The following is a 10842-nucleotide window of genomic DNA, read 5'->3' as shown; positions in this document are numbered from 1 at the left end:
ATTACATCATGCCGCTTTGTCAGCTGTAACGATTGCTATATTATTATTATATTATTATTCAAATTTATTATTAACCCCTTGTGCTTTTTGGACTGTCTGGATATACCGGCAATTATATTTCTGTTTTACCTATTCTGCAGTTGCATGCGCATGTGTTCACCTCATTGACCTCGCTTGTTTCTAGTTTCTTTTGTCTGGCTAGCCAAGCTTGCTTGGTCATGGCAACGCCAACAGACTTACAATAATAGTAATAATAATGGCTTCTATCATCACTCACGACATGCCTCCGTTTCTTGTTGCATCAATATAATGACTCGTGGTCCAAATAGGGACAACACAATATAATAATTATGAATAGCCCTGAAACCCAACTTAGGGTGCTGGGTAGTGTGCGATGTACCATCAGATGTAGTATGCCCAGCACCAAAGAACAACTCAACTTATGCCAACATCACCCGGAAGAGACGTAAAGAGCGAAGTGTTTGATGTGTAATGATGGAGTTCCTCTGCTCACATGCATAAGCAGTGAGTGGTCTTCACGCATGTCCTGGGCACCACAAATACGAATCAGCATTATGGTCCTTCAGAGATACATGCAAGCAAAGAAATACAAGAAAGGTAACGGAAATCGTTGTGAAAGCCCAGCCACCGATTGTATGCACACACGTGGCAAGTGCAACAGCAAGTACCGTGGAAGGCACAGCAGAACAAGTTGAAAATGCAACTCTAGAAATACCAGAATAGCAGGCTCCATGAATATAATCACTTCTCAAATGCTTGAGACTTGGATTTACAAATGCTACGACAAAAATGACTATGTACATGGAAAGTTGGTTGCACCCCATACTAGAGGCCGAGCTTTTCTGCCGCCTTGACTGGACATTTGACTGACTCACGACTGCCATTCAGAAACTTGACAAACTCACGACTTCCATCCAGACACTTGACTGACTCACAACTGCCATCTAGAGCAGAGAAGAAGTCCCTCGAGCCCTCCTTCCGGCAAACCTGCAAGAAAGCACCACTCCCTGCTCAATACACAGTGTTTCGGGGAATTCACCCCTCATGCAGTTGAGCTTGAGTAGGCTGACGAACGTTGTGCTTAGCGACCAACATTCCTATAAACTTGTCGCCGAAGTCGCTACCACTGTAATTGTACATGCATATCATTATTTAGTGGCAGATTTAATCTTGCGACACTCCGGGCAGGTCCAGTTCTTGCGCTTTGGCTTACTCTTCAGCTGCAAACAAGCCATGTGGAACAAACGAATACTGCAATCGTTGTTGGAACATCGCAGTACCTCGCCAGCCTTCACAGACTTGCAGTAGCAAAACTCCGGAGGGCGTTCTTGATCCGCAGTAGATGTTGTACTGGCAGCACCAAGTGGTTCCGAGGCTGATGTAGCCGCTGAAGACGCATCGGCAGGAAGAGTGGAGAACGTCTTAGTGAACCATTTCCCAACAAGCTCTGGGAGAACAGCACACTAGAAGAATTTCTTGGCACCTGCTACCGCTTCACGGATGAAATCTGAGTCTGCACAGATACGCTCCACAAACAGCTGACCTTCATTCCACACAACAAAGTCACAGTACTGCACCTGACACACCAGCATCTGTAGCTGTACTTGGTAGTAGTACATGTGGTCTTGCTTAAGATGGAGTGCTCCGCCGGACTTTACTAGACAGAACTTCCCTGAATCGGCAGCATCATGCAGGCTACTGTCTCGGCACCCGTACGGGCACTTTACTTCCACCACGCCATTGCCACAGCAGGAGCACTGCACAAGGGAGTCGGGAGTAGCGCCAAGATATGGATAGTCCGGATGAATTACAAAGCCACTGGGCAGTACTTCAACCTTCTGATGTGTTGCACTGGCATGTTCACTATAGTTGTCAATTGCCTTCTGCTCGTGATCACATCCCCATTGTGTGGCTTTGCTACGAAACTTGTGTGCCTCAGGGTAACACACAGAGCGGACTAAGGACGCAGAGGGCTGGCTAATATCCGTGCGAACAGCAGACTTCAACTTTGAAGCTGTGATCCGGCCGGCGCGAAATTCAAACCAGGCCTTGGAATCTGCCTGGTTCCGCGTAGCCTGTTCCACAGCGCGTGCTTCCTCCTCTGAAACAAAGACCGCTGGAAATACTGCCTCGCAACGAACGAGCAGGTCCCCAAAACTAGCATCCAGCATGTCTGGTTCGTACAATAAATCCAAAATGGGTGGATATCCCTCGGGCTTGGAAGGTACGTACCTATCGCAGAACCCGGGAACAAGGGAGAGTAATGACGGTTTACCGGCTTGACATAAATTTCCATATAGTTCACCCAGCTCAGCACTGGAGGGTTGCTTAATATCAGCAGGGACCTTCTCCTCCGACCTACGGCGCTTGCTCCCATGCTGTTTAGTGTCGGGTGCAGTGAAGTTTATGTCACGAATCCTGGCATACTCTACCTCCTTCATTGAAGGAGTTGACCATTGGCACGGCAATGAAGTGCTTCCTGTGTTCTGAATCAGCTGCGTTCTAGAATACAGGCTCTGAACAACAGTGCAGCAACGTGAGAACAAGACTCACCAAGACCAGCCATGCAGGTGCAGTGTGCACAAATCACGCTACCGTCGTTTTGCGCAGCAATCCAGGGTTGCAGATGGGTGCCGGAAACTGACTGGGAATGGCGGACTTTGGCGATGACAAACTTGCTGTCACATGTGTCAGATTCGGACGCTGGAAACGCACGAACATCGCCGACCCAGCCACTGACAAGGTATTTGTAGCCTTCCAAGCTCTTGTAGGCCTTGAGCTGCTCCTTGGTGTAGGGGCTGGGCGCGTTGACCAAGAAATTGTAAATATCGGGATAGTCCACAAGTGGAAATTTATCTTCCTCTAAAAAAATACTTCTGGGCAGGTAAGGATCACTCGAGTCTGGTGCAACGCGCTCGAGCTTTTCACGGTACCGGCATTTGCTGGAGTCATCTAACTCGTCATACACTTTTGAAAACTTGGGAGAAGTCATGGCCACTGATTCAGCGTTCGTACAATAGTCCTTTGTAAAGAACAGAAGAGGAACGTAACAGCGATACAGGAAATTTCCTTCGTGAAATTATTCCAGGCACATGTACTTCTTTTGAACTTTTCATCTCTTTTGCCACCCCTGCGGAGCGCGGCCGCTTTGGCCGCCTACACGCCGCCTGCACGTGATCCTTTCGCATAACCTCTATATCATTTCTGCGATGCGATGAGCGAAAGCATTTTCCGCAAGAAGAGTCTTCGATGCACAATGCACGGCACTTCGTTGCATGCAGCGCAGGGCATGCACAGTCCAAACTGCACGCGAGCTGTCACGTGCGCACGCCGTGTAGAAAGTGATGTGCATCGCTCGTCGCTCGTCGCAGAAGTATTAGTTAGTTGAACTAGGCTCAACTTTCCGCGATGAGGCCAGCGCGACAGAGCTGCGACAACCTGCGATTCAAGATTTTGCAGAAAAAAAACTCTCGATCGCATCGCTCGTCGCTCATGGCGTGCCAAAAAGTGATATTGCGTATTGTGCTTTATGCGCAACTACATATGTACAATCATGTAGGTGTACATGGCTGTATAACGTGTGTAAGGTGTGTTCTGAAGTGTTAAATTGTGATTTTGTGATGCCATCTTCAGTCGTTCTACACTATTTCATTCGTGTTGATTTGTCACACCTGACAGTTCGTTGAGTGTACTCGCATTGCGCCAATATCTTCCATAAAACAATTATTTAGTTCAACCCATTTCATTCAACATCTACCTCTCCTCTGATGATTTCCCAACACCATAATGGAACGAAGCAAGGCTTGTCAGGAACAACTTCTAGCTGTTGTGGAGTGTGACTGGTGCAGTGTTGGTGCTGGTGTCTGCAAGCGTCGTCTGGTCTCGTCTGGTCAAAAGAAAAATCTACCACTAGTGCTAAATTGTACTGACTTTCGGAGATCAGCAAGAACGCCAGGTCTATGTCGGGTAGGCATTTGTGACTTCCATGCTCAAACCAGCACCATCTTTTCAAGTGCCTCTTCAACTGGTTTCACGGAGGAATTTGTGGCGCCAGCTTCAACGAATAATAATTATTATTATTCGTTGAATTGAGTAAGTATGCCAATGCAAACTAATAATTATTATTAGTTTGCATTGGCATACTTACTGGCACCACGAAAGCATGAATGCCGCGAATATGGATTTTGCGAAATTGACCGCTTCCGTTGTATGGTGTTTATAGATAGGCAGGATCTACATGTAATTCACCTCGCAAAGGTTTCTGCGCCTTGCATGATCCTTGTAGGTGGTGGAATTCCTATGAATGCCGAAAACCTTCATGGGGCAGATATGCCCGGGGCGTTTGGTTTGCAAATTACAATAAACCCAACAAACCGGTCTTACCGACTCAATACCGAGTCTCAGGATAACCATGACATTTTTCCTGGCGAACACAACTTGAAATATCTATAATTGGCGAAGCATTCATAGTTGAAGTGCTTTGTTTGTTGGAAGTGCGCCATCGCGATTACCTATTATGTATACAATTTGATTGCATTTCTGACATGAACATGCTCCACAAAGCCCATTGGCGTGCTTCATCCGAGGTTGCACCTTAATTAATCTGATAATGCACAACCTGCGAACATAAAATTAATGTAACTGTTTCTTCTTTTGTGGACACATCAGCGCTGCACAGAGGAAATGAGGCCGAACCTAATAGCAATGAAATAACATTTCAATAGCCAGACCCGAACGTACATGTACATGTACCTTGCCAGAGTGCTCAAATCGACAAATCAGTGAACTCTAGGTGTAAGGAGGACTGTCAAGAGCCAACACAACTTGGTATGAGTGTTACCAAAATTATATACATGTAGGCAGTACAGTGGAAAGGCAATAGGGAAGGGTACACTATCCGCGAATAATGATAAAGTATAGCAGAGAAAACTTCTTGAGAAAGACGGGCATCAATTGGTTTCAGAAAAATAGTCATATCTAATGTACATGTACATTGTATGTACACGTATGTACTTGGTCCGCGTCAGCAATATTGTCGCTTATCTTTCGAGTACATGTACATGTATGTTGCGCTCCATCGTACAGAGCAGTAGTGGTGTGATCGTCACGGGTAGTTGATAAACTCTAGAGTCACCAACAGCTGTGTACCCAGTCGATGCCGCTGGACAAAAATGAAAAACATTAGAAATGCAGAAATATGCGTGCACATGTGCTTCGAATCCAGAAGTATGCAGTCCGTTTACATTCCGAAAAGTGAAATTGCATTTCAGATTGTTCTTGAACATGGTTTTCACCCGAATAGGGTCATGCATTCTCTTCAGGCCATGTACTACTATGTGTTACAGCTTGTTCTTCATCTTTATGTCCGAGGAAAGGTTTTTGCATAGCTACATTGTATGAATAGGATGAAGGCCGCAGACATCACGCAACTACGTTACTTGTTTGACATGTATTTACTGTGTATTTTATAACAAAGATATTATTGAAAACCCAGAATCGATTTTCTTGTTCCTATTATCTCCATGTAGATTAAAGGTTTTTGCATTTGACTTTCGTTTAGGGACCGGCGGATTCTGCTCGAAAAGCAGTGAAATTGGCAGAACCATACAAACCTTATGGCAGGCAATTCCTCGAATTCTGCTCCATTTTTTTATCCACACACCAAACATGCATGAAACTTACCAGAAAAAGGACCGAATTCTGCCAATTTGTCTGCCGGCGGAATCCGCCGGACCCTGCATTCGTTGCCTTGAGTAGGAAGGAAAATCAGCACGTACCAGAAGCAATTATTACCTCTGATGGGTGCTGATCGCTCCAGTAGAGTTTAGCATAAGTCATGTCGATTGCCCAATGGTCTCTCAAATGGGAGTCCAGAGTTGGCTCGATCGCTACATATCTTTTTATCGCATTTCTTTCACTCCATGGTGCAAGAGCTGTACTGTCACAGGCGAGCACTGTGGAGTGATATCGTGATGAAGTACGTGCACATGTACTTCGAAGTAAATACCCCTCTTCTTTTTAGCTACCCCTTTCCTTTTTCACTTCCTATGATTCCCATTGGCCTAAGCCCTTGGATCGTTTAAACAAAACCTTTGAACTATCTAAAGATCTCAATGCCGTATAAGGCTGCGTTCCTAACTCCTTGTAGTCAAATTTCAAATAGTACAAGTCATAAAATACAAAAACGTGGTTGCGACTTCGGCGATGAGTTTTTTTAGGAATGGGTTTGCTCAAGCGCCATGTCAACTCCGCGGAATCGCGCGAGCTCCAGTGTGGGAGCAAACTCATTCTTAGCCAATCTTAGTACAAGTCATGTAGATTGTAAAAGGCTATATCAGGTTCATTTTTCTACTGCCCAGAACTTGCAGTTTGAAATGATAATAAGAAGCTTCCAACTGCAACTGTTTTACGGATTTTTGGTCCATCATATCCTCCCACCCTGTAATTAACCTTTTAACCTTTTATTATTAAACCTTCTTCTAAATTAACCTTTTACTCCAATCATTTGTAGAATCTAGGCTCATTCGAGTGTCCTTAATCTGATGTAATCTAATAGTTATGCAGATATACATGTAACCTTGGAGCTGATGCAAATGATTCAAATGAACTACATTCACTTTAACAGTGGCGTAACCAAGAGGGTGCCTCTCGTGAGTGCGTAAAAGCCACTCTTGTGAAGGGACTTAGGACACATCGACTTCCAGTTCCCTGCCAGGCTAGGCATTGACCAGCTGTGGACTTGTCGTTTCATTTACTCACAAGCGCAGTAATGATGATCCGCCTGCTTATCTACACGTGCACATACCTTTCTAGGCATCTGTACAGTCGTGATGCTGAGCTAACGCACAGAATGGTGTTCATGAACACCGCACTATGAAGGCAAAGCCACAGGGACGTGAAACTCAGACAAAGAAGTAAAGGTAGCTGTCAATGAATCACTTTGTCTCACGGTGGTTGGAAGCCAAACAGTGCACCTGACCGGACAGTGGTACCGACATGGAAAGCCCATTCCCCAGTCAGTCATCAGACAAGCGACATTCGCATTCTGAGCTGCTCGCCTTGCCGGAATTGCACCTCTTCTTCATGCTCAGTTGCTGTGTTGAATAGTTCATTCTGACCAGGATTGATTTGCGAAAGGCCGTTTCTGGATATATTGCGCAAGAGTGGCGGAAACAGCTCTCCCGGATACATCTCGACCGAAAGAGAGAGAGTGAGAACAGGGTACGAACTACCAAAAGAAGCGATGTCACATGCCAGAGTTTTCCAGTCATTTCAGGAGTCAGCAACAATCATGTTCTAGAAAGTGTGGACTAGCTCAGCTCTGGGGTCCGACCATGCCCAAAATAGGAATCACCCTTTACGACTGGAGAATCAACAGCACATCCAGAAAAGCATGGAAATCATTTTGCAATGAAAAAGCCTGAAGGATTCGAAAGGATCTGTTGGCTAATCCCGTAACAAACCTACGAGACTGTCAATGGAATACGCTGTTGATATACTCCGCCTTTCTTGAGTTCAATGGCGCTATCTGGGCGGACGTATCGATCCGATTTAAGCATTCTCTGGATCAACTGCAGGTTGCCCGAAACGGCGTTGGATTCATTGTAACCGAAGTAAGTAAGTGGTCCCCACATGTGTCGTCTATACGTGACGGAATTCTGAAATCTTTTGGTGTCAGGCGAATCTCCATGGTAGCGTCACCCACGATGATAGGGGGGATCGAGTATCTGGTTTAAGCAGGGCGGTGATGTGCCTTCCACAGTGCTGAAACACTAGCTGGCCTGTACCAGGACAAGTGGAGAGAACGGTGCCAACAGAGACAAGCACAGGATGTCTTGCCTCCCTCATACTACTTTAGTAGTCACTTCAGGACTTTCAAATAATTGGCCTCCACCCAGGATTTCATGAATAGTTATCATTACTTTTATGGCTGATTGAACTCACCGATTTCGGTCTAAAACGATCTGTGCGTGAATGAAACTTGAACTAAAGGAGTTTTCTCTCGTTTCCGTCCTTTAACGCGCGCTAGCGCTTGGTCCCGTATTGGTTGGTCGAGTATACCGCTGTGTTTGGCAAAACCAACGGATTGAGTGTGGAAATCAGTGGTATATGGTTGGAGGCGAGTTGGCGGGAAACGTGTTATGAATTATGAGGCTGAGTGAGGCGTCCTTCATAATTTTACTAGAGACTAGTAAAGTGCAATTCAGTACCAACAGCAACCGGCCATACCTGCGACTGCCAAGATTTCGACAGTACCAATGTGACGGCTGGTCGTTGAGGAATCACAGAGGGGACGCATTGCACTGAAAGCTCGGACAGAATTCCAAGCCCAAGGGCAACGGTACTGAGAATAGAGCATGCCCCAGCATTTCGCCAGGACGCTGCAGAGAAAACGATAAGCAAGAGAAAACATGCCAGGAATCTCAACCCGGAAAAAAACGTTTGGCATGGATAAACGAAAGGCGGCCTGGTCAATTTTCATGATTTCTTTTAGAATTTGTACAGCGGACACACATACATGTAGCTTCCTGTTAGAAAATCTGTTTTAAGACCAACAGCACGTTTTTGTGTTGGCATCATTGCCCACACCAACATTTTCTCGCGTCCTACACAATGTGCTTACCGTTCCCCTTGACCCAAACCCCTTCTACATGTAAGTTGTGCTCACAAATTCCCACCCCTGAAATATGTTGTCCAATATTTTGCGAAAGCTCCAAAATAGTTCAACTGAAAAGTTCTACAGTGTGAGAAAAGTGATGCGGGCAATAATCACGTTTTCTAGAACAATACAGAATGCCACAGAACGCCTAATTGGTATGGATACACAGCTTGTACCTGTCTCATCCTCGCTTCACTTGTCAGGATGGCCGTAGATGTTAAAAGCATTGTGTTATTTAGCCGTCTACTTCGCCGCAAACTCTCCAGAGCCGTAGCAGCGCCCTGACCCTTTCGTCTTCTACCTTGTCTTTACAACGTAGGAAGGGACAACTGTAGCAACATATCAATGCAAACACTACCATATTGTTCGTGCGTATTCGGACGGATTTGAGTAGAGTCATATACGTGTATCACAAATCGTAGGGAGACAGGGGGATACAATTAATGAGAGAAAGAGAGAAATAAGACTTCCGAAGGCAACCTAATCTGCGATTTATAGTTATGGCGAAGAATACATACACGATATCAAGCAGAGTTAGAGTAAATGGTATTCTTTCGAAGTCTGCAAAAATGCTGGGCTGTATCTGCTGAACCGATAACTACTGCAAAGTGTGAAGAAGATACTCTAGAAATTGAGTTTGGCCATTTTCGCAACGATCACTACACATTGTCAAATGTACATGGCCGCAAACTGCTCTTTCCTCTCTGCTCGGACTATACAGGATTCAAAATTGTTGCAATTAGAGGAATCGCGCTTTTTTCATACACCGAAAGTGTCTCGCCTTGTCGGCCACCATAGCTAAGTGGCGCAGCATTATTGGCCTATATTCAAAATCCCTTGTTCTACTTTTCTAGTCTTTTCAACTCCGATACTCTTCCGATGGTACATGTATAAAAAGGTACCCAATGCTGTAGACAGCAAGCTGTTTCGGCCATAAAGGCCTCATCAGTACAGCTACGAGCTAAATAGGCCGAGTTACTATTTGGCCATGGTGCAAAGGAGGCACCACAGACATTAAGGTAGCTCGTCGCTCTAGCGCCAGAGTGCTCAAACTACAAAAAGTAGCGTGCATTGCGCGATGCAGCAGCACTAGAGCAGCCTACTGAGAGTGCTCAACAGTGTATAATAAAGGTATGTACTAAGCAGACCAAAAAGACAGAGAAGGACATGTTACGAGTTTCGACTAACTGTCCGCCTGGGAGAAGTGTTGGAGCTAGGTGTCAGGTCGCTGAATGTCTCAGTACTCCTTTGTCAGTTTTGTGCCATTTTGTCACACTGGCTGACTGTATTATGATTTGGTTATGTTTGTGGACAGTTAGTCGTGACTCGTCACATTTTTTCCTTCTCTTTTTTCACCTTACTTTAAATTGGCTCACCATCCGAGATCAGCCCAACACAGTTCTAGCTACAAATCAGAGTGTTGTGCATCATACATATGTACTTTGTGTGAAGGAAGGAAAACACAGTTCCTTGTACACTTAGGCTTTGTGATTCGAGTAAGATCCATCCTGCCTCTTTTTGACGTTGCGGAGAGGTCAATCGAACCACTCATTTGCCGCTCCAGTGCTATGAATTATTTTATACATGTATCAGGAATTCAGGATAATGCACATACTTATGGCATAATCCACATTAATACTCTTACGAGACAAACGGACCAGTAGACATGCACACTTCTTGCAAATTAATCTGCCATAACACAATGTAATGTGACGCCGTGCAAGTAAAATAAAATGGGGTGACTTTTGTGCGCTCTACGCTGGTTCTCATGAACAGCCCTTGCACCGAACTTACCGGAAGAGGCGATGACGAACCCGAGAGCGCGAGCCGCAAGAGAAAATAGAAGAAGGAGAGCGATAGAGACTGAGACAGAGATAGGGAGAGCGAGATAGAGGTAGAGCAAGAGAAAAGGAGATGGAGTAGCTGCTAGTTGACATGGGCCGGCAACTGCTGTACGTACATCACGAACTCCACAGCCTCAACCTAGTTGTGAGCTGAGAACAAGGGTTGTACCACAAGAGTAATAACACACTCGCTGGCTTCTTTGTATAACAACAGGATTGCCCATGTGTATGTTCCACAGCCGAGTAAAGCGGAACTATAAAGTGTGTTGGGATGGGCAGCGAAAATTTGAACTAATATCTAATTATAAATTGCAGTGT

General features: G+C 45.3%; 1 long non-coding RNA gene across 1 annotated transcript; it reads right to left on the bottom strand.

The window, feature by feature from the left end:
- Nucleotides 1–4655: 4655 nt before the first annotated feature.
- On the bottom strand, nucleotides 4656–10842 carry LOC135829728 (uncharacterized). The gene is made up of 4 exons (XR_010555897.1): nucleotides 10475–10842; nucleotides 8857–9009; nucleotides 8251–8402; nucleotides 4656–5182 (listed from the first exon to the last, which is right to left on the bottom strand). It is a non-coding gene; the product is annotated as an uncharacterized LOC135829728 (long non-coding RNA).

The sequence above is a fragment of the Sycon ciliatum genome, chromosome 13 (genome assembly GCF_964019385.1).
Source record: "Sycon ciliatum chromosome 13, ocSycCili1.1, whole genome shotgun sequence".
NCBI lineage: Eukaryota > Metazoa > Porifera > Calcarea > Leucosolenida > Sycettidae > Sycon > Sycon ciliatum.
Note: the sequence above shows the minus strand (reverse complement) of the source record. Positions and strands in the feature narration are given on the sequence as shown.